Here is a 25,741-nt window from a genome sequence, read left to right as displayed (position 1 = left end):
ACGACCAAACGCATGGTGTTTGTAATCTGCGCTACGGCATCTGCCTCAGCGGCGGCCACTCTGCTTTAAGCGCGTATACAATCTTATTTAAAATCTTACCTTATAAAAGATTCTGGAAGTGCATTTCTTCTTGGGTTATACAGGCATTGTATCTGGTAACAACATTCTGGCTGACTCGAGTGAGTTCTGCCCCTGTAATGTTCTAGATTTCACCCGGTATGTTTTGTTTCAATTTACTCCACAAGTAAAAATCGCATACTGTTAGATCTGAAGAACGAGCACTAATCACTCTGTCTGCAAACACTTACAAAAAAGTAAGAAGAAAATCTTCTGCTGTATGAGTAGAGGATAAATCTTGTTAAAACCACCCACGCGATATTTTCTTCTTCCGTTAACTGATGGAAAAATGGCGTCAAAATGTCATCTTGGTACCTCTCTGCATTTACTGTCGTTTCGAAAAAATAGGTCCTGTTATTCGTCTTGCACTAACAGCACACCAGACACCAATTAGAGAATCAGGTTAAAGCGGCAAGCTACAAAATTGTAAGATTCATATACGAATCACTATGTAAAAGAAAAAAGACAAGGCATCACTGGTATATGGGTTGGATTAGCTGAACAGTTGAAGCTGTACCATAAGTACCGTAAAAGTGCAGTGCCAAGCAGCAAGCTAGACAATAGTTAGGGTTAAGATGAGACTAGAACTTATACATACGAAAGCACGTATTGCAATCGTAACTGCCTCACCATGTTAACAGCTGAGATTCAGACTGGTGACTGATGCTTGCCAGGTCGAACACGTGCAGGCTGCTTGCAAGGTCAAGAACTATGCGCGCGCGTTCCATACTCCAGTTGGCGTAGCCCACAATACAAACGCCGTGCGTTCGCACTGGATTTATAAGAGAGACCCTATGTACAAATCATGGCATTTGCGCCAGCCTTGTTTTGCAAAGTTTATGAAACGGAAAACTAGGCTCATTGGGGGGCCGGATATGCGCCGTACACAGTACCAAAGGCGATATAGCACACCTCACAGCTGACAGCTCCAAAGACAAGAGAAAGTGACGACACCGACTCTCGATTCAGAGGACCATTGGATCACACAGGTGAAAATACTGTTCTATTTCACTGAAAAAACCCGTGCCAAATCGGCACATAACAAAAGAAAATAATCATTAATATCCGTAAGTAACTCTGTAGACTCTCCTAAGTAATATTGACGGGCTGAGTAGCTCAGGCGGTACAGTGCTGGCCTTGTTCTGAGCTCAGCTTTACCAAGCTTTACCCTAGCTCAATACGCTGGTACTTGAAGGTGTTCAAATTCGTCAGACCTGTATAAGTACATTAACTGACACGTAAACGAACTCATGAGTGGCAAAATTCCGGTATCTCGGGTCTCGGGTATCCATAAGAATGTAGTTGGTGGGACGTAAAACTAACCCGCCATAATGCACGTTCCGCGCGGTAGTTGGCAACACTGTCGTTATTTATCGATACTGACATCGCTGTGCTAGGAGAACTGCATAGTGACAATTCGCAGGTGCACGCAGTACGCAGTTGTTGGATTATGTCTTTATTGGTGCGCGGACTGGTCTAGTGAGTTCATCTAGCTGTAGAAATGGAGGCAAGCAATGAAGAGCAGAGAAATGAGGTTCGTTGTCTGGTGGCTAAGAGTGCTAGAGTATGCGAAACTCATCGTCGCATGTCTGCTGTGTATGGCCAGTGTTGCCAATCCATAAATCTTTTCTCCGCTAAATTTCGAACTGAATCAAAATAGCATACAGCAGCTGTTTTAATAAAAGTGATTAATTCAACACTCACCAGTTTCAGAACAGGAGGTCATCATCTTCTCCTCCCCCAGGAATCATACAGGAATTTAAAGACTGGAAAGTTTCTTTGGAACCTTCCTTGTCAGACCATAGACACATTGTGTTTCATATAGAGGGCTCCTTCGAGATCCCACCTTATAGAAACCCTAGACGAACCAACTGGACGTCTTTTAGGGAGGACGTGAGGAGGGGACTGGAAGGAGGGCCAAAGAACAGAGAGGAGCTGGAGCTCAGTGTGAGCTTTCTCACACAGACACTGGTTACCTCTTATGAATTAAACTGCCCAGTTGTTAAGGCAAAAAGAGCAACAGGAAGCTTCAAGTGGAACAGTTATCTTGAACACCTGAGGAGAAACACACGAAGGCTCTGGAATAAATACAGGGAACTTCAGGATCAAGAAAGCCTAGATTCTTATAAAGAATCGCAAATAAGGTATAAGTCAGAAGTCAAAAAGGCTTCTAGGAAATCTTGGAGACAGTTTTGTGACTCCATTGAAAGTCAACATGAAGCGGCAAGGCTTCATAAAATTCTAACCTTGGATGGAAGGGCAAGGCTGGGCTCATTGGAGTCACCTTCGGGTGGATATACATCCACAGAGAGGGAGACCCTGAACTTACTGCTTGATGCCCACTTTCCAGGTTCAGCAGTCACGAATAGTGAAGTAGAATCGAGCGAATCCTTCAGACCCGATAGAAGTGGCTGGAAGGAAGTCGCAGAGATTGTTACCCCCAGAAGGGTGAAGTGGGCATTATAATCTTTTGCCCCTTACAAAAGCCCAGGAATGGATGGGATCTTCCCGGCGCTTCTTCAGGAAGCGGGTGGGGTCCTTATACCATACCTGGTCAGAATGTTTAGAGCCTGTCTCACTATGGGGTACGTGTACTCCTTGTGGCGTCAGGCGAAGGTAGTTTATATACCTAAACCCGAAAGGTCTTCATATACTAGACCTAAGGATTATATACCCATCAGTCTAACGTCTTTTCTTCTTAAGACCTTGGAAAGACTAGTGGATAGACATATCAGGGAGAAAGTATTAAGAGACTGTCCCCTGCATCCTCATCAACATGCATATCAACCAGGGAAGTCGGCTGAGACGGCACTACACCAGCTAGTTTCTAGGCTGGAGAGTGCCTTGGATCAGCAACAACTTGCTATGGTTGTATTCCTAGATATAGAAGGGGCCTTTAACTACACATCTTTGGGCTCCATAGAACTTAGTCTAGAGAGAAGAGGAGTGAGCAGGATGCTCATAAAATGGATTATGGCCTCACTGCAGAGCCGTCAAGTTCTGTTTACCCTCAACGCTGTTATATTGAGAGCTAATATAGACAAGGGGTGTCCACATTATGGTGTCTGGTAATGGATGAACTACTTACCAGGTTAAATGTTGGAGGAATTTACGCCCAAGGCTATGCAGATGACATTAGCCTGATGGCGGTGGGAAATTTTCTCAGTACGGTTTCAGAGCTCGTACAGAGCCTCCTACGTAGGGTGGAAAGATGGTGCCACGACACGGACTTGTCGGATAATCCCGACAAGGCAGAGCTCGTGGTATTTACCAGGAGGAGGAGGCTAGACGGACTGTCAGAGCCTTTCCTATTTGGGAAAAAATTAGTTAAGACAACCTGAGTTAAGTACCTATCGGTAATCCTTGAGGCAAGACTGAGTTGGAAGAAACACATAGACCATAAGGTGGATAAGGCTCGCAAGATTATGTGGGCCTGTCGCAGGGCCGTCGGAAAGACTTGGGGCCTAGGACCTAAGGTGGTCCAGTGGCTCTATATTTCTATTGTACGGCCCACGATCACCTACGCATCTTTAGTCTGGTCGCCAGGTTCGGAGAGTAAAACTGTGACCACCAAGGTAAACAGTGTCCAAAGACTTGCGTGTCTAGAAAATAACAGAGGCACTGATACCACACCATTATGTGCAATTGAGGCCATCCTAGGTTTTCCCCCCTTATATTTATATGTTAAGGAAATAGCGGGTATGAGTGCCTACCGCCTCTGGTCACTCGAAGGATGGTCCTTCAAGAATCCGAATAGAGGTCATGCCTCCATTCTCACAAGGCTTCACCAGACCTGCCCTACGACAATGATGATCGGGGACTTGATGAAGCCTAGTTTTAATTTGAATTATAAATTCACAGTGGTGATACCCACAAGGGAGGAGTGGGCCGCGGATGCTGGAGCCCGTCTTAGGTCTGGGGGCTGTACATGGTGCACAGATGGCTCGCGGACAGAGACGGGCACAGGCGCCGGGATCTGGGGCCTAAGGCAAGGCTCTCCCTACCTATGGGTAAATACGCTACTGTTTTCCAGGCCGAAGTATATGGAATACTGGCCTGTGCTGTATATATATGGAACATGCCTGGACACAGAAGATGCATCACTATTTGCAGCGATAGCCAGGCAGCGTTAAAAGCACTATGTGCAGTTAAAACAACATCAAAAATGGTATGGGAATGCCAAAGGATGTTCGATCAGCCGTGTGAATTTTGCTCAGTTACCCTATTATGGGTCCCTGGGCACACAGGTATCAGTGGAAATGAAGAAGCTGACAAACTAGCAAAACAAGGCTCAAAAGGTCCTTTCATAGGACCAAAGCCCTTCCTGGGAGTGTCACTCCGAAGCGTGAGACTAGTAATATCCCAGTGGACAAACCAGTCTCACTTAGACATTTGGAAGAGGTTAACTATAGCAAGGCAGGCACGTGAACTTATCAAAGGGCCTAGCCAAAGTTATAAAAAGGTCCTGATAAATTTGAATAGGACCAGAATGCGAATGGTAGTTGGACTGTTGACAGGCCACAATACCTTACAGAGACACCTACACATCATGAAAATCAGTCAGGATCCGATGTGTAGAAGATGCGGTAGGGGAGAGGAGACCTCCGCGCATGTGTTATGTCAGTGCGAGGCTCTTGCAAGCACTAGACATCGATATCTTGGCTCACATTTCGTGAGCCTGGAAGACATCAGGAATGCCAACATCTGGACACTGGTATCCTTTATAGGAGCACTAGGGCTGGACTAGGCAAATCCGTTTAAGGGACACAAAGGGTCTTCACAGACCTACGTGTGGAGCCCTGCAAAGGCAGGGTTCACCCATTATCTATCTATCTAACTATCTATCTATCTATCTATCTATCTATCTATCTATCTATCTATCTATCTATCTCCTCCTCCACGCTATATGCTCTGAAGCAGATGTGCTGGGTTGACGTCCTGTGGTTTCATATGAAGCCACATGTTACTATACTTTTTCAAAATATGTGCTGGGAGTTCACAACAACAAAGCACATACGTAAATTTTCAAATCTATTTCGAAAGTTATTTTTACTTTCATTACTGTTTTCATCGTTTTTAAGTGCGGAAAGAAATCATGTCAATCAATTTCGCATTTATATTGCACTGCCAATAGATGCGCCGTCACCGGGCGAGTTGGCCGTGCGTGTAGAGGCGCGCGGCTGTGAGCTTGCATCCGGGAGATAGTAGGTTCGAATCCCACTATCGGCAGCCCTGAAGATGGTTTTCCGTGGTTTCCCATTTTCACACCAGGCAAATGCTGGGGCTGTACCTTAATTTAGGCCACGGCCGCTTCCTTCCAACTCCTAGGCCTTTCCTATCCCATCGTCGCCATAAGACCTATCTGTGTCGGTGCGACGTAAAACCCCTAGCAAAAAAAAGAAAAGATGCGCCGTCCGTATTTGGGATCACTGGGAAGCTCAAACAACTAGTCTTTTGAATTAATTTTTAACCACTCCTTACGAAATATCTGATTGAACTTTTTAAGCTTTTCTTTCAACATATTGACGTACCGCACCAAGGAACCTAATGTCAAAAGAAACACGATATCAAACATGACACTACCCGGCTCATCAAGAGTACAGTAACGATTGTAACAAAGTCTGGCTGAGGCTGTGGGCCAGAGATGGTCTAGAAAATGAGTGGTAGTAAGCAGCATAAGTTCAATACAACGGTATTAACTAGACTATGATACCGTAGTAAGTTCTATATTATTTTTCTCCTGGTGATGAAAGGTTACCGCTGAAAATAGCTAAAGGAAGTGTGAAAATACGTCAAAAAATTACCTGCCCGCTAAATGGAAAATTTATCCGCTGTTCCTTTTAAAAATCCGCCAAATTCGGCAGAAAATCCACTGAGTTGGCAACACTGTGTATGGCGAACCGTGAATGTCCACGACGAGTGTGGACGAGTGGCATAGGAGATTCCGAGAAGGGCGCACATCACTGCCCATCGAGCCATTACTCCTGATGTAATAGAGCGGATTGGTGGACTTATCCGGAAAAACCGATGAATCACGGAGAAAGAAATTCGTGTTCAGGTCGGCATTACTATGGCCCCGTACATACCATTATTATCAAAGATCTCTTGCATTTGCGCAAAATTCGAGCGAAGTTGGTTCCGCATCAATTAGCAAAAGCTACGCTTCAGCGATTTGGTTGGGAAATACTTCAACATCCTCCGTACATTCCGGATCTTTCACCTTGCGATTTGCACATTTTGGCGACCTGAAGAAAGACGTCCTTGGACGTCGGTTACATTCGGACGAGGAATAGCAGGAGTGGATGCGGTTGTGGATCCGTCAGCGACCTACATCATTCTACAAAACTGGAAATGATAGTCTCATCTCCCAGTGGGATAAATGTATTTACGCTTTTGGTAATTACTTCTTAATAAAACCATTCCATAGTCACGTTGTAGCGCTTAGCAATTCGATGAGTGTTAAATTGATTCCTTTATTAAGAAGGCACAGTATACCTAGCCTACCCACAATGCTCTCCATTGAGTTATCATCTACTGGATAATCTTTCCCAAACCCGCACTGATATATCCCTGTATCGGCAAAAAGCCATAAATGAAAGATGATTGCAAATTGTATTCTTAATAATTATTGTCACGAGCAACTTTACTGTACAACCATCTATAAGAGAGACATTGTTTTTCTGTTTCAGGCTCCCTTCGAAGCCTCCCTGCTAATGAAGTTATTTTCAACGGGATGTAATAATATCCCACTCGCTCTTATGGCCAACGGCCGTAGCCGTGTTGAAACACCGGATCCGTGAGATCTCCCAAGTTAAGCAACATTGGGCTTGGTCAGGAGTTGGATGGGTTGCCACGCGCTGTTGGTGGGTGGGGGGGGGGGTAAGGGAATGGAGGAGCGGAAAGGAACTGGCCACCCTACCGCACGTAAACTCCGGCTCAGGAACACCTCTGGGGAGGTTCGGACCTGCCTTCGGGCAGAATAACCCTTACCTTACCGCTCTTATGCTAGAGTAGAACACAATGTTTCATGAAATTCTAACTGTTTATTCCTTGAGACGCTGTAAGCCACAGACAAGTATAAAATTGAACCTGAGATAGTCTATTATTAGTCCTTTCTGTCATAAAATCAATGTACCAGGTTAATATTCAAAATTTACCGACAAAAATGATGATTTTATACACACACTCATATACAATCGAACTTCGATATCTCGAATTTTCAGTATCTCGAAGTAACTTAAATTTCCCTGCCGTTTGTCCTATTCTTTAATTGTATTTATTTCTCTATAACTCGAAATTCGGTTACACGAATTTCTCGATTTCTCGAAGCAAACATTTCCTCCCTTGAAGCAAAAAATACTCTTTAACTCTAATTTTGTTCAACAATAACTGTGCAATACGGCATTTGTGGTTTGTAATGGCAGTTAACAAGTAAAGAAAGGTTTTTTTTTTTTTTTTTTGCTAGGGGCTTTACGTCGCACCGACACAGATTAGGTCTTATGGCGACGATGGGATAGGAGAGGCCTACGAGTTGGAAGGAAGCGGCCGTGGCCTTAATTAAGGTACAGGCCCAGCATTTGCCTGGTGTGAAAATGGGAAACCACGGAAAACCATTTTCAGGGCTGCCGATAGTGGGATTCGAACCTACTATCTCCCGGATGCAAAGAAAGGTTTACAGTGATGCTGGGGGCTAATATGACAGGAACAGAAAAACTAAACTGTCTAGTGATCGGAAAATCGGCGAAGCTTCACTGTTTCTCGGGTGTGAATTGATTACCGGTCACGTAAGAAAGCAACCCCCGAAGTCGCGAATGACTTATGTCGGTTGTGTGGTATTGATGAGAAGTTTCAATGTGAAAGGAGGGAAGTTTAACAGAGGCATGTTTCATGTTTCACTATCGCATGTACTGTACCCTGTCTTCTTAAAAGTTACTATCATAAGGGTGATGCCAACGGCCGTAGCCGTGTTGAAACACCGGATCCCGTGAGATCTCCGAAGTTAAGCAACTTTGGGCGTGGTCAGGAGTTGGATGGGTTGCCACGCGCTGTTGGTGGGTGGTAAGGGAATGGAGGAGCGGAAAGGAACTGGCCACCCTACCGTACGTAAACTCCGGCTCAGGAATACCTCTGCGGAGGTTCGGACCTGCCTTCGGGCAGAAAAACCCTTACCTTACTAAGGGTGATGCCGTAAAACAGAGTTTGTTTGTATATTTTTAAGTATTGTTAAAATAATGTATTGAGTATAAGCCTGTAGATACATATGATTCAACTATGTGCTATACATGCTCTCTATATCTAGAAGTTTCGAAAACTCGAAATAAAATTTAGTTCCCGAGGTGATTCGAAATATCAAGGTTCCACTGCATAGTCGAAAACGGTTATAACGACTCCGAAAGGAACGCCACCTAACGCTCGTTATAGCCGATATTCGTACAAACATACTTTTAGCTAGAAATGTCATATCTGTAAGTTTTAGGCTTCAAACATGGTTAATTAACAGAATAAAGATAAAATTTCATAAAACATAGTGAAACATACATACATACATTATCATTATAGACTGTTATGCCTTTCAGCGTTCAGTCTGCAAGCCTCTGAGAATTTACTAAACGTCGCCACAATCCTCGATTTGCAACTAGTGCTGTGGCATCATTTAGTTCTATACCTCTTATCTATAAATCGTTAGAAACCGAGTCTAACCATCGCCGTCTTGGTCTCCCTCTACTTCTCTTGCCCTCCATAACAGAGTCCATTATTCTCCTAGGTAACCTATCCTCCTCCATTCGCCTCACATGACCCCACCACCGAAGCCTGTTTATGCGTACAGCTTCATCCATCGAGTTCATTCCTAAATTAGCCTTTATCTCCTCATTCCGAGTACCCTCCTGCCATTGTTCCCACCTGTTTGTACCAGCAATCGTTCTCGCTACTTTCATGCCTGTTACTTCTAATGAATGAGATATCCTGAGTCCGCCCAGCTTTCGCTCCCGCAAAGCAAAGTTGGTCTGAAAACAGACCGCTGTAAAGATAGTTTCGTCTGGGAGCTGACTTCCTTCTTACAGAATACTGCTGATCGCAACTGCGAGCTCACTGCATTAGCTTTACTACACCTTGATTCAATCTCACTTACTATATTACCAACCTGGGAGAACACACAACCTAAATACTTGAAATTATCGACCTGTTCTAGCTTTGTATCACCAATCTGACATTCGATTGTGTTGAATTTCTTACTTACTGACAACAATTTAGTATTCGAGAGGCTAATTTTCATACCATACTCATTGCACCTATTTTCAAGTTCCAAGATATTAGACTGCAGGCTTTCGGCACAGTCTACCATTAAGACCAAGTCGTCAGCATAGGCCAAACTGCTTACTACATATCCACCTAACTGAATCCCTCCCTTCCACTTTATACATTTTAGCAGATGATCCATGTAAACTACGAACAGCAAAGGTGAAAGATTACAGCCTTGTCTAACTCCTGTAAGTACCCTGAACCAAGAACTCATTCTACCATCAATTCTCACTGAAGCCCAATTGTCAACATAAATGCCTTTGATTGATTTTAATAATCTACCTTTAATTCCATTTTCCCCCAGTATGGCGAACATCTTTTCCCTCGGTACCCTGCCATATGCTTTCTCTAGATCTACGAAACATAAACACAACTGCCTATTCCTCTCGTAGCATTTTTATTTACCTGGCGCATACTGAAAATCTGATCCTGACAGCCTCTCTGTGGTCTGAAACCACACTGGTTTTCATCCAACTTCCTCTCAACGACTGATCGCACCCTCCCTCCCAGGATGCCAGTGAATACTTTGCCTGGTATACTAATCAATGAGATACCTCGATAGTTGTTGCAATCCTTCCTGTTCCCTTGCTTATAGATAGGTGCAATTACTGCTTTTGTCCAATCTGAAGGTACCTTACCAACACTCCACGCTAATTTTACTACTCTATGAAGCCATTTCATCCCTGCCTTCCCACTGTACTTCACCATTTCAGATCTAATTTCATCTATTCCTGCTGCCTTATTAAAATGGATTTTATTTACTATCCTTTCCACTTCCTCAAGCACAATTTCACCAACATCCTTTTCCTCCTCCCCATGAGCTTGGCTGTTTGAAACACCACCATGATGATTTCCTTTTACATTGAGAAGATGTTCAAAATATTCCCTCCACCTCTCCAGTGATTCCCTGGGATCTATTATGAGTTCACCTGAATTATCAAAACACTGTTCATTCCCTTTTTCCCTCCCTTCCTAAGATTCTTTATTACTGTCCAGAAAGGTTTCCCTGCTGCTTGACCTAGCCTTTCCAGGTTATTACCAAAATCATCCCATGACTTCTTTTTGGATTCAACTGTTTCGCTCTGTTTCTTTCATCTACGTACCAATTCCTGTCTGCCTTGGCCCTTGTTTGGAGCCATTTCTGATAAGCCTTCTTTTTACGTTTACAGGTTGCTCTCACTTCATCATTCCACCAAGATGTTCGCCTTTTCCCATCTTTACACACAGTTGTTCCTAGGCATTCCCTTGCTGTTTCTATTACAGCATCCCTGTATGCCACCCATTCACTTTCTATATCCTGAACCTGCTTACTGTCTACTGTTCGAAACTTCTCACTAATCATATCCATGTACTTCTGTCTAACTTCCTCGTCCTGGAGACTTTCTACCCTTATTCGTTTGCAGACAGATTTCACTTTCTCTACCCTAGGCCTAGAGATACTTAGTTCACTACAGATCACATAGTGGTCTGTATCATCGAAAAATCCGCGGTGAATAGCCTTATGCTTGAAGAATGTATTCGTAACAGCTAACCCCATACTAGCACAGAAGTCCAGCAAACGCTTCCCATTCCCATTAGCTTCCCCACATTTACCAATCACCCTTTCGTATCCTTCAGTTCTATTCCCAACTCTCGCATTGAAATCGCCCATTAGCACTATTCTATCCTTGCTGTTGACCCTGACCACGATGTCACTCAATGCTTCATAAAACTTGTCAACTTCATCCTCATCTGCATCCTCACATGGTGCATACACTGACACAATTCTTGTCCTAGTTCCTCCCACTGACAAATCTACCCACATCATTCGCTCATTTACGTGCTTAACAGAAACTATGTTCCGTGCAATGGTATTCCTGATAAAGAGCCCTACCCCAGACTCTGCCCTTCCCTTTCTAACACCCGTCAAGTACACTTTATAATCTCCTACCTCGTCCTCATTATCTCCCCTTACCCGAATATCACTTACTCCCAGCACATCCAGATGCATCCTCTTTGCTGACTCAGCCAGTTCTACCTTCTTTCTTCCATAAGCCCCATTATTATTGATAGCTCCCCATCGAATTCCATTTCGTTCGCCAAGTTGTTTCCAAGGAGTCCCTCGCCTGTCAAATGGGAGTGGGACCCCATTACTCCCATAGGTCCGAGGCTTGCTTAAAGTGTTCTGAGCTCGGTAAATTCATGAAGCAGGATGCTGCCCTACTTGCACATAGTCCAAGTGAGGATCTCTCCTCTAACGGGTTATGGACCGCCGGTAAATTGTATAGTCCTAGCCGCCTGAGCACAAGGAGGGCCACGACTCAGAATATGTCCGAGATGCCCACTCCCATTCCATAGCAACTGGTATTCCGACTCTCAGGACCACTTACTAGGCCACTCAGCCGTTGCCCATGGTTCACGAACTAGGACGTGACTACAGTAACCCACAAACATGAACCATCATAGTGAAATAAGTACTAAATTTGCAATGACGGTATCTGTGGAGTGGGAGAGAGGGGAATTATTCTTCTAATGTTTGCACATAAGTACAGCAATAAAATGTCAGCAAAATACAGGGTGGCGCAAATGTCACTGGACACTGGGCATGGATTTAAACACAAGATTGAATTTATTTTTGATTACAAACACAAACAATGCTTACAATTATATTTTATATCCAAACTATTTTCCGTCTGCATTAATAGATCTTTCAAGTATTTTTGGAACAATATTACATACCATATTGCATAGTGTGGTATCAATGTCCAAATCATGAAATGCGTCGTGTATGTAGTCTTTCATTTCAGCAATGGTCCGAGTCTATTTAGAATAAACAGAGGCCTTGTCTACACCCCACTGGAAAAATCAATGGGCGTGATATCTGGAGAACGTGGAGGCATTTCAATATCTGCCCTTTGACCATTCACTTTTCTCTGGAAAGTTTCGTTTAAATAATCGCAGACGGCAGTGGCATAATGTGGTGGCGCCCCGTCGTGTTGAAAGTAAATTTCTTGAAAGTTTTCAGCACACGTTATAAGTCCTGGTACCACGTAATTTTGAAGCATATCCAAATACGTATCCCCCGTCACTGCTCCGTAAAAAAATATGGTCCATGTACGCCAAATGATGATATTGCCCCCCATAAACACCAGGTTGATTTAGTTGTTCTTCTAACAAAAAACAATGTTGATTCTCAGCATACAAGTAAGTGCAGTTATGTCTGTTAACTTGTCCGATTAACTTAAAATCGGATCATCTGACCACACAATTTTATTGAATACTTTAGAATCATGTTTTTTTGGTCAAGCATCAATTCACAAAACTGAAGACATGTTCTTCAAATCTATTCCATATGTCGTACACTGTTTGTCTAGACGGTGGTTTCGAACTAAAGTGTTCTCCCCATACATTAACAATTGCAGTAGCACCAATTTTATAAAAAAAATTAACACGGAAATCCTTTCTTCTTTCTTTAGGACTGTGACAATTCGGAAAACTACAGCTGTAATCACTTCTCACAGATCACGCTTTCAACTATGCACTTATTTGATTATCGATTTGTTTTGTTTCTCATAGCATTGTATACCAACTGGAAAAAGCGTAATACCTGTTGCGCATGGTAAAATTTTCTGTCAAATTGATTGTACAATAATTTAATTTTATAAAATTTCTGTTGCTCACGGTCAAATTCAAGTTTTATAAAACATTTTATAAAACTTTTCATAAAAAAGGACATGTTCTATTCCGTAAAATTAATTTTACGAAAGGAACCAATCAGCGAAGCTGACATCACGATGATGTTGGCGTTACGTCGTGAGAAGATTGTGAAGCTCGATTGTAAACAAACACTTCTTTCTAAAATGGCAGGATCCGGGTGGACTAAGGAATTTGTTGGTGTTTTACTGACAAATACCAGAAATATCCTTGTTTGTACGAAGTTAAAACACCACTTGACCACAACAGAAATGCAAGATGAGAGGCAGAAAACACAATCGCCGAATCCCTACATGAATGCTGGTCTTCTAACCTCAACTAATTTTCGACCAAGGACAGCAATCCTCTACCTTCTTCTCTTCTTTTGATCCAATCCCGAGTCCAGCATTTCCTGGCATTTCTTTTCTTCCTTTTTACCACTGTACAACATATAAGTGCAGCTAAAGCAGCAAGTTTTGCTTTGTTTGTTGGAGCCATACTCTCAAACATACTGTAAGTTGAACAGCTGATTCTTGGTTTAAAAGTTTATCGATAGATGACAGCACATACACAATAGATGGTCATCCTGATGCTTCGACGGATTTTTAAAAATAATTTTACCGTGAGCAACACAACTTGTTTTTACCAAAATGTTATAAAATTAATTGTACAACAAATTTTACGAAACATTTTACCGTGAGCAATAGGTATAATAATCGCAGTTTGGTAATAACTACTTAACGGGTTAAAACTTCCTACTTTATAACGTCTTGCTGTTACTTTCGTTTCCTTTTAATCAACTATCCAGTGACTTTTGCGCCACCCTGAATAAAGTAATAAGTGAGGAAAGAAGTAGTAACAGTGTAAATTGATCAATAATATCGCGCGCGGTCTTGGCTAACAAATGAAATGTAGAAATCGTTGAGTGTTACACCAAGTACACCGTAGACAATGCTTGACACTTTCTTTCGGCTCAGAAAGACATGGATTCGATTTCCGAAAGGATCAGGGATTTTAATCGCGTCTAATTAATTCTTCTGCGTCGGAGACTGGATGTTTGTGTTTGTTCCAACATGGTTCTCTTCATATTCATACAAAACAGTACTCTTGCAACAACCTCAGAAACATGCAGTAGTGATTACTAGACCTCGGATTATTAGGTGATCAAATGTTATTAGAGCTGCCTAAAATAGACTCTCAAATAGGTTCTAAAATATTTTTAGGCAGGTTCAATTTGTTATATTAGTAGGCATCAATTAAAATATCATGCTTATTTTGTTAAATTGATAACTCGTTAGGGGGAAATATAAGACAAGCGTCACTGCCTTATTTGCTGTGAACGTCACAGAATATTATTTTACCGTCCGATGTGAAACTCCTGTAACCACTTTTTAATTAAAGACGTCTTGGAACCTTACACTTTCGGTATCATATAGTGTATAGTGCACTCAGTTTCAAGATACTGGCAATCAATCAATTCCTTCGCGATGCTGAGGTTTTTTTCCCCATTCTTAATCGCTTTATTATGTGTGACTTTTCTTCAATATTAAATACTTTGCGACTTCTCCACAGCGATGCTTGCCTTGACTATTTAACAGGCCTATTTGAAATCTACAGCCTTCTGAACACACTAGTTTGAAAATAAGCTTTTCATTGTTGTCAACAATACCCAAACGCATACAAAACAAATAACGACATTGGATGTTATAGTCCATATATTTCTCCAAAAACTTTATAAAAATATGCCACGCCGTTTTATACGACATGTCGTAATAAGCGATGTCGTAATAAGCGATGTCGTAATAAGCGCTCTCGTAATAAGCGATGTCGTACTAAGCGATACAGTGTTTATACTGGATTTAGACGGGACCGTTAGATTTCACCGTTATTTCAAATAAGTCGTTAAAAGTGATGTTGCAATAAACGGTTTCGACTATATAGATACAGAAGATAGATAGATAGCAACCATTGTCTGTTTATTACTTAATTGATGGACGAGTAATATTAGTTTTCTGTTAAGGAATAAGAGAGTCAATACGGAACCTAGGATGAAATTTATCACTTGTAACATTTAAGGTCGTGCACTCGACTATGACCCGCCATTAAGAAATAAGCGGTCATCTCATGGGTTAGGTATCATGCCAGAAAGTGAGCAATTCCTACGATACGAAGTACGGCGTATGATACTACTCAGTTATACCTGAATACAACTGTTCAGCTGATATTCTCACGTTCATAGGTTCGACGAATTTAAGTCCTCGCAGTTTTTATGACATGGTGAAGAAATACCATATTAAATCTTACTTACATTCATATCAGTTATTTAGGAATAGCATGAAGCAAAATTCTACGAACGGGTAAACGGATTAAGAAAGAAAGAAAATAATAAAGTATTGAAAAAACTATATACCCTATATTGTCATAAGTATGACATTTGGTACAATAAAGAACAACCTATGGCTATGCCTGGTGCAAACGTTAATTAGAATTACTTTCATTTGAACTAAAATAAATCAGACGTGCTATCTTCCTATTATTATTATTCAGACCAGTCCATGGTGGATAACCATGTTTTGCTCCGTAAATAATGTTATTCTCCTGTGTAATCAACTTCAAGAGTGGGAATGGGAGGTAAAAATTGCACACAGTTCCTTGTTATTGTATTAGATCGTACTAACGAGGGCTGTTGCGGTAACGAGCTTGTGTCTCTAGTTAAACTGTGAGATGGAAGGGTGGTGGGGATGACAGCGACCTCCGTAATGTACTACCACATTGAGTTAATGCAGACCCTCAGTACATTCTAACTGAATTACAAAATCAATATATTCATGTATTGTTTATTGCACATAGTGGAACATGGTAGTTAATTAGAGGGTAAAGGCATTTGGAGGCACAGATTCATCACATTCTCAGAAAGATTACCACGTCAGTCGCACGGATATGTCAAAAAAATCTGTTTTGTTTTTTGTGTGTTAGTTAAACTAACAGAGAAAATTCCGCAACATCTCCCCGCTTTAGTCTCACGAATTAAAGAGCTAGTATATGCACGATGGAATGAGGGACGAATAGCATTTAAAATATAATAATAATAATAATAATAATAATAATAATAATAATAATAATAATAATAATAATAATAATAATAATAATAATAATAATAATTTCGTGTGGCAATTTCTAGCCGGGTGCAGCCCTTATAATGCAGACCCTCCGATGAGGACGGGAGGCATCTGTCATGTGTAGGTAACTGTGTGTTATTGTGGTGGAGGATAGTGTTATGTGTGCTGTGTGAATTGCAGCGATGTTGGGGACAGCACAAACACCCAGCTCCCGAGTCCTTGGAATTAACCAATGAAGGTTAAAATCCCCGACCCTGCCGGGAATCGAACCCGGGCCTCCGGGGGTGGCAACTAATCACACTGACCACTACACCACAGAGGCGGACAAGTCCAGTTTTTAAATTCCCATTTTTAGGGATGGTCAAAATATCATATAATATATACTATACTAACTAAACCGTAAGAAATCAACATTTTAACACTACGATTAAGGTTCTTTAACATATTTGACGTAACCACTCCTGCAAAACCAACCGTTCATGATATCTCACTTATTAATCCTCCTGTCGAAAAATTCACATGAGAAAAAAGTTTTAGAAATAGATTTCTATTAAAGATTGTAGATTTCGATTAATTTCGGATGTGCATACATTGAGGAAGTGCAAAATCATGGTTCCGGTTTTGGATAAACTCCCAGTAAATTTAGGTATTCAGAAATAGTATTGACCCTAAAACCTACACAATTTGAAGGATTTGCTTTACATCACACCGACACAGATAAGTCTTTCGGTGACGATGGGATAGGAAAGGCCTAGTAGTGATAAGGAAGAGGTCGTAGCCTCAATGAATGTACAGCCCCAGCATTTGGCTGGTGTGAAATTGGAAACCACAGAAAACCATCTTTACGGCTGCCGACAGTGGGGTTCGAACTCACTATCTCCCGGATGCAAGTTCACAGCTGCGCCTCCCCCCCCCCCCAACCACATGGCCATTTCGCCCAGTTTCATCGTCTGAATTCACTGGATGTGAGTCGCAAATATCATCTTCAATTGCATATAACTTTTTTTCACATGATAGTATGCCCCCATTATCTTCTAACTAATAAATCAGGGGGAGTTTGACTGAGAGATAGCCTAATGTTAACCACGTGAGTCTCAAAATGCCACCCTCCCCTCTCCCGTTTTATTGAGCTTTGTAATTACATAGCTCGGTCTTGGTTCTTAATCACTTTTTTGACGATATTCAGAGGCTATCCTGCAGAAGCTCTGGCACTAGTACCAACAGAGAGCGTCTGCACTATCTCCGTTACGCGGACGACACAGTGTTACCAACAGACAACGCAGAGGACCTACAGGTATCATTAGACAAAGTGAACAAGGCTTACAGCTGGTGCCTCACATTTCAACGAATAGAAAGCTCTTCAAGACTGCACAACGCTCCTGATTAATGAGTGCATATCCAGTACATTAGAGGCACAGTCACTTAACTCCTACTATTTATGCAATCCTTCCTACTGAACTAACATGCGGGCCAGAAGAAGCCTTCTACTCGTCAAAAATCTAACCTACTGTATTACTGCACGGAAATCAAGTACTTTACTGCGACAATACTGGACGGCTTGAGGTTTCCAGCGAGAAAGTCGATAGTGCTATTAGCTACACGACACGGTGTGCAAACTCTGCGATAGCACCTTGCCACTAGAACGATTTTTGGCACTCAGACGAGTTGTTTTAAGTTATCAGTGTGTGTCACTAAATTGTCTTCCATTGCAGTGATATTCCGAAAAGTATATACATTTATTTACTGTACGAGTAATGTCGCGAGACTTTCCAGTCCTTCCGAGGAATATTTCTAATCCAAACCTGACGCATATTTTGTTCAACTGGGAACCGAAATACCGGTGTGCAACCTCCGTTACTTTAATAACTTGCATTGCAGTTAGGGACGCAACATTTATCTAGTACTGCTACGGAGCCAAAACATTCTTTCCTGGAAAATCACAGTTTAAAACGTGAAGAAGGAAATTCAGCCTATGCTAATGCTGACTTGTCAATGTGCCCTCAATGCGGAATGTGTTACTCACCTGCAAGGATAATATAAACGCTACTACAGTACCGGTCAAAAGTTTAGGACCACATTAAAAAAATCATGAAATTCCATCTAGAACCTAAAATTGTGCTACTAGACCTCTGTATCCTTTTTCTTGAGCTTTCGCATCTAATATAATATACGTCGCCTGATTTCAGTGATTTACGCCATGTATTGTGTAAGTTATACACTTTTAACTGTTGGAAGGTCACATCAGAAAGTCAACGTTTTTGGAAATATTACATACTATATACTCTAATTGATTTCCAGTATCACCACCAATATTCTTTTATAGAATTAGCAATAGTTGAGGGTCATTTTGCTATAAATAGAAAAAATCTGAAAAAATTCGCCACCGATTTTTGTGCGTTCATTTTTTGTTTCAGATCAGCTCTAAAATGGTCAATTCTTCGTTGTTCTTGTCATAGGTCCCAGTGTGAGCTATCAGCATCAGAAATGTGTTCTTGGATGCCATCCGCAGAGTACAAATGAAACTATCAAGGCAGATAAGTTTGACACCGACAGCTCGTCCTGAGACCTTGGGCCATACATGACAAAGTCAAAGAAAAATCAACCATTCGGCCCTGGTTCGAAAAAAATTAAAACACGCAACAAACGGTGCCGCATATTTTAGGAATTTTTATATTTATATTAAATTTGCCCCCACCTATTGCTAAGTCTACAAAAAAATCTTGGTGGTGATACTCGCAACCAATTAGTGTATACAATACATCATATTACCAACATTTTTGATATTTTGGTGTGTCGTTCCAAGAGTTAAAAATTCATAACTTCCACAGTATTTCAACTAACTCAATGAAATCAGGCAACGTATATCCTATTAGATGTGAGAGCTCAAAAAGGAAATTACGAAGGTCTCGTGGCACAATTTGAGGTTGTTGATGACATTTCATGATTCCTTTATGTGGTCCAAAACTTTTGACCGGTACTGTATAGACTTTGTTTAAACGTGCCAAGGATAAATAAAGCACAATAGAATGTGAATAATGCTGTAAAATAAAAGAGATGACAGAAGACAGAAAATTCACTTCGTGTTCCCGTCTGACACAGGGGCAAGCGTATGATTGACGAACATGTTGTCAAATCTCAGCCTTCCGACCTTTTACTAGAGACGGCCGTGCCTCGGGTTAATTACGGCTCTCGGATCTCTTCATGAGTCGCGCCACATTAGATAGCACAGCAGCGCGCGCCTCTAGCAGTGGAGCACAAAGTGTTTTGAAGACAGATTGGAAAAAGACCTACATTCGGTTACTGAACCAGATGCTACATCGCAGAAATGGCCAAATTGTACAGGGTTATAAACATACAGTAGTTCCGAGAACCCTTTGAGTATGGAGTTCATTATTATCGCTGCTAAATGGTTGCGTTAACAGAAAATAAAAACGCATAACACGCTAGCGCTTTAAGTGGACACTTCACCTTTATGAAGGACTTACAGGCATGTGAAAAACTGGGAGGGTAGTTAAACTAGAGCACTATATTCCCGACACTTTTAATAACTACAATATTAAATTCAAGCGTTTAAACATGAACGTTCAAGTATACTCTATTATACAAAAGCTACAGTTTCCCATTCAAAATGTATAACTTTGCATGATTAAAGGTTGTGGATAACAACTCGAACAGGAAGCAAATTTCCATGCGGTATTCATGACTAGATGGTTATCATCAGGTAGAGATTGAAATACATGTGACTATAACCAGTCAGGTTGCCATGTAGAAATTCATTACAATTCAAGCTGTAGACCATGAGTCCATTATATTGACGGATGATAACATTTACAGTAGAATCGATATTTCAGCTCCTCCGTTTGAAAAAGATAAGCAAAGTGGATTGCTCTATGCCCCGGACACCTTTGTCTTAAGGAATTAACCTGGTACTCATTTGTGGTGTACAGTAGGACAAGTGAACCTGAGGGCCGTGAAAGTGGAAACATTGAGTTAGTTAGCTACCCGGTTTGCGTCACGTAGCTGTGAGCTTGTATTTGGGAGATGGGGAGTTCGATCCCCACCGTCTGAAGCTTTGAAGTTAGTTTGCATTTTTCACAGTACACAAATGTACCTTAATTAAGGCAACGCCGCTTCCTGAGCAGTCCTAGCTCCTTCCGATCCCATCGTCACCAAAACACTAACCCAGTCGGCGTGACGTTAAAACACTTGCAGAACAAATGAAGGGATAAATCTCGGTTCCATATTTTCAACTTTCAGGCGTGGAATCGAACCCATGTCGTTTCGGGTGATCCGATCACGCATATACCGTCTCGGCTAAATAGCCTGTGCATTAAACAATTATTGTAGATAGTATTATAATAACAACAGGTCCTCGGAATACCTAGATGAATAGACTCTGTGGCATTGCTTTCACCTAAGTGTACCAGCTCTGTCACCGTCAGTTTTTACTCTCCGACCTTGCTTGTTCATATGTTGTTCCCTCCAGTCCCAAGACCGAAGGATTCATTCATTTTCACGCCTATCACGAACCATCTCTTTCTTTTCCTGATATCTTGTCTTTGAAACATCTGGGCTGAGGGGCCTCAGATGGTAGAGCGGTGGTTTTCTGAGCCCGAATTGTCGGGCTCGATCCTGGGTCCGCCCGGTAGTATTTGAATGTACTCAGATACGTCAGTAGTTTTACCAACCTTAAAAGAACACGTCTGGGAAAAAATACCGACACGTCAGTGTGTCCAAAAAGAACCCAGAAAAGTCGTATGGCGCCATGTACAAATATATTATTATTATTATTATTATTATTATTATTATTATTATTATTATTATTATTATTATTATTATTATTATTATAGTACCATTTGTTTTACGTCGCACAGACACATACACGTCTGATGGTAAAGATGGGATAGGAAAAGCCTACGAGTGGGAAGGAAGCGGCCGTGGCCTTAATTAAGGTTGAAATCGGCAAACCACGGAAAACCATCTTCAGGGTTGCCAAAATTGCGGCCCGAACACAATATCTCTCGGATGCAAGGTCACAGGTGCACACCCCTAGACGCACGGCTAACTCAGCCGATTATTATTATTATTATTATTATTATTATTATTATTATTATTATTATTATTATTATTATTATTATTATTATTATTATTATTATTATTATTATTACTTAGTTTTTCGACACATAAAGGATCACATAGAGCAAATTAGTATTTGTTGTTGTTACTTTTCTTTGTCTTCCTGAATACTTTCATCGTGTCGCTATGTTTAGCTCGGTGTTCGTCAGTCCATTTTCTCCTAGATCTGCTGGGCATATCTTCTTAAGCTACTTCCCAAGTGTAGATCATATGTCTGGAAGTTTTGCGGTCTTCGATATCTGTAGGTGTGATGCAGGCATTATTGAGATCAGTTTGGACTTGTTTGATCCAAACCGTTGTCGTCATTAATGTTTGTGAGTACATCAATATTTTCTTTCTTAGTTGTCTTCTAGCCTCGTAATGTGTTCATAACATTTCACTCGCCGTTTATGGAAATCTGTTTCAATGTTTGAGTATTTTTCTGTTATCTCCTGCGATTGTAGACGATATCTTTCATCTGTAAGTTTTTGACCAAGGATTTTTCGGATGATTTTCCTTTCATCTTTCTTGGTATTTTCGAGCTTCCCTTTATAATTGAGGTTTAAGGTCTCATTGGCATAGAGTGTTTCAGGTTTGACGACCGTCATGTAATGTCAAATTTTTGTATTAATGCTCATGCACTTTTTGTTGTAGATGTTCGCGGTTTTCCCATATGCTTTCTGCAGTTTGAGTTCACGTGAATTTTGTGCTCTTCATTCTGTACCTGAAAGTTCAATGATTTCACCTAAATATTTGAAATGACTAACCTTATTTATTGTGCCGTATTTTGTTACAAATGTTTGTGGTTCAATGTGTTTTGTAGCCATGAATGCAGATTTTGTGAAGGAGATTTGTAAACCAACTTTCCAAGCACATTCTTTGAGGACATCAATCTGGCGAAATGATGCCTGCTCATCTCCGGAGAAGATTGTCAAATCATCAGCAAAGTTTAAGCAAGTAACGTTGATTTTTCTTCCTAACATGACAGGTTTCCAGATGTTGAGACTTTTCATTTCTTTTTGCCATTCTTTGATGAGCTTATCAACAATTATGTTGAACAGCAACGGAGAAAGTCCGTCACCCTGACGGACACTGGTTTTATTATTATCATTTTGCTCACATATTTCTCATCTGTTAATTCACTACACTTTCACGAATAAATAGTTTTTCAATTAGCTTTACGTGGCACCGACACAAATAGGTTTCATTGCTACGATAGGACAGGAAGGGGCTAGGATTTGCAAGGAAAGGGCCGTAGCCTTAATTAAGGTGCAGCCCCAGAATTTTCCTGGAGTGAAAATGGCAAACCACGGTAAACCACCTTCAGGGCTGCTGACAGTGGGGCCCAATATCTTCCGAATGCAAGCTCACAGCTGTCCGCCCCTAACCGCATTGCCAACTCGCTCGGTATGATTATTATTATTATTATTATTATTATTATTATTATTATTATTATTATTATTATTATTATTATTATTATTATTATTATTATTGTTCCGAGGTATCTGTGGAACAACAGACGTGAAAGAAGGTGCGGGCTGGAATGGGTCCAACTACAAGGCCGAAAGATGAATTAACATTTTGATAAAGGTTATATTTTCAGAACATAACAAGGTTTACATAGAATTTGGAAACTTAATGAGTGCAACAAACAGCCATACAATAATCAGGTACGAAGCGAAAACCCGATTTTCGGGTGTTTACAGGTTTTACAAAGTCTGAGCTCGCAGCTCACAAACACCTATTTCTGAAAAGGGCAGAAATTCCCTTAATACAATGGAGCAGTGGCTTCCACGTTTTAACCTCCAGCCTCTCTGAAGCACACTTATCACAAGTAAAGAGCTGACCCGCTCTCAATCTTTCAAGCCTGTAAAAGGCTGCAACCAACTTTCCCATAACCTGCCTCTCAAGGCACACTTACAAGGAAACAGAGGTATCTTGTACCCAACCTACTGGGCCTGAATAGAAAACTAATAGGTTAATTAAATGGCCCAAACACAAAGATGAATGAAGGCGAATACTTGCACTCCTACATGAAAGCTTGTTAAAACCTATGTGGCGCTAGACCGATAATACAGGGGCTAATCCCAATTTATGGAGGTGACTAGTCTGCAAAATGAATTTAACACATTAAGAAGGAAGAGAAAAACGGTTACGAAAACGTAGTCACCTCAAATTCCAAACATGAAGGGGAGCTCGAGAAGGTAAAGCACTCTCTATCCTCGAATTACAGTTCATGTTAAGTGGAGTGTTTACAAAGATTGAAAAGGTTTACATATTTAAAGATACAGGTTGCATATTAAAGGTTTCGAACTTTCCCCGCGAGTTAAACTGCTGAGCTAGCAAGAAATAAAGATGTTAAGGGGCCATTACCTTGTTGAAGAACTGCTGCCTGAAGAACGAGGCGCTTCCCGCCCCCTGCTACATATTCACACACTGAGCAAGATGTTATTCGAGTGGCGCGGAGACAAGAAAATCAGCAGTTTTTATACCCTCGCGGAAAATTCGAGACCTTTCATGAATGATTAAGACCGGCCCACAAACGTTTATTGGCTAACAGCAAAAGTTATACACAAATCGATAAAGAAACACCTCATTGGTGGAAAATTAATTACAGAAATTTAGGACTGGTTAAATTCAAAACAGGCGGAAAGAAAGCTTAATATTGCCAACCCCCAAATAAAAGAGCAAAATTTAGTAGACAAAACTTATGAATACAAAATTTCTCCAAGAAAGTTCATTCCTTCGCACCAGAGTGCATAATCATAGTTTTTAGTAGAGACATCTGTTAGAGAATGTCCACACTTCTTGATCAACAAAAGCAAATCAAAAACGCCTAGAGACATCTTCTGATAAACAGGAGAGTTAATTCAGTTGTTAAAGTTCAGGGTTTCTCCTATAGAGAAGTTTCAATTGGGGCAAGATTTGAACTTGCGTAGTAGAGGTGTACCGCCCGGTACAATTATTATTATTATTATCTGTATAAATAAAATCGTCACGACCGTGCGTCTGCACATTAACTATTTTAGCGAAATTTCCGTACAGTTATCCGTTTCAGGTGTAATAATAACCATCTGCATATATTTTAGCTTTGGTGTCTGTCTGTCCTTATAACTTAAAAACTACTGGATATATTTCCACCAAACTTCATATTTAGAATCCACCTGTTCTTGGGTAGGTTTTAGGGCAAATATTGTTTCTAAATCCCTGAAATGAGCGGGGATTTTTACGAAACCGAAACCGTGTTATTGCACTCCCTCAAAGTATACACAACCGAACTTAATGGAAATCTACCTGCCTTAATGAAAATTAATTTCTAAACCTCTTTTTCTCATGTGCATCATTTCGATAACAGGATTAATAAGGGAGATATCATTAACGGACCGTTTTTCGGTACAAGTCCCAGCGGACTTAACGCACGAGCGGGTGCGTGTAAAGCGTATTTCTTATAACTTGAAAACTACTGAAGATATTTGAACCAAACATTGTATATAGCATCCATCTGTCCAATGGTAGGTTTCTTTGGTGTCTGTCAGTTTGTTTGTTTGTTTGTCTGTTTGTCTGTCTTTCTATAACTTGAAAACAACTGGATATATTTCCACCAAACTTCATATTTATAATCCGCCTGTCCCTGGGTAGGTTTTAGGGCAAATATTGTTTCTAAATCCCTTAACTGATTGGGGGTTTATACGAAACCGAAACCGTGATATTGCACTTCCTCAAAGTATACACAACCGAACTTAATGGAAATCTACCTGCCTTAATGGAAATTAATTTCTAAACCTTTTTTCTCATGTGCATCATTTCGATACCAGGAATAATAACGGAGATATCATTAACGGACCGTTTTTCGGTACAAGTCCCACCGGACTTAACGCAAGAGGGGTACGCGTAAAGCGTATTTCTTACAACTTGAAAAGTACTGAAGATATTTGAACCAAACTTTATATTTAGCATCCACCTGTCCAAGGGTAGGTTTTAAGGTCAATACCATTTCAAATTCCCGGAATGGACTGGGGTTTTATAGGGGACCGAAATGGTGATTTACTCTCCCACATTATATAAAGTACAAGACCAATCTGACTGGAAATCGATCAAACTTTTTCGAAATCCAATTTTAATTTCTTTTTCTCATGTGCACTTTTCAACAGGAGGATTAATAAAGGAGATAACTTGAAAGGTCGGTTTCTCAGGCTAAGCCTAGCGGACATAGCCCAAAAGGTGTTATACATGGAGCAGATTCCCTATCTACATAAATCATATTGTAACGACCTTGTGTCTGTGCATTGACTATTTTGGCTAAATTTTCGTACAACTTTCCGTTTAAGGGATAATAATGACCATCTGCATATTTTTAGCTATAGTTCCCTGGAAGTCTTAAATTTTACCCTCCTCGCCCAAAGTCAAGATTGCCTCAC

Source organism: Anabrus simplex, chromosome 6 (assembly GCF_040414725.1).
Source record: "Anabrus simplex isolate iqAnaSimp1 chromosome 6, ASM4041472v1, whole genome shotgun sequence".
Classification (NCBI taxonomy): domain Eukaryota; kingdom Metazoa; phylum Arthropoda; class Insecta; order Orthoptera; family Tettigoniidae; genus Anabrus; species Anabrus simplex.
This window is presented reverse-complemented; position numbering follows the sequence as displayed.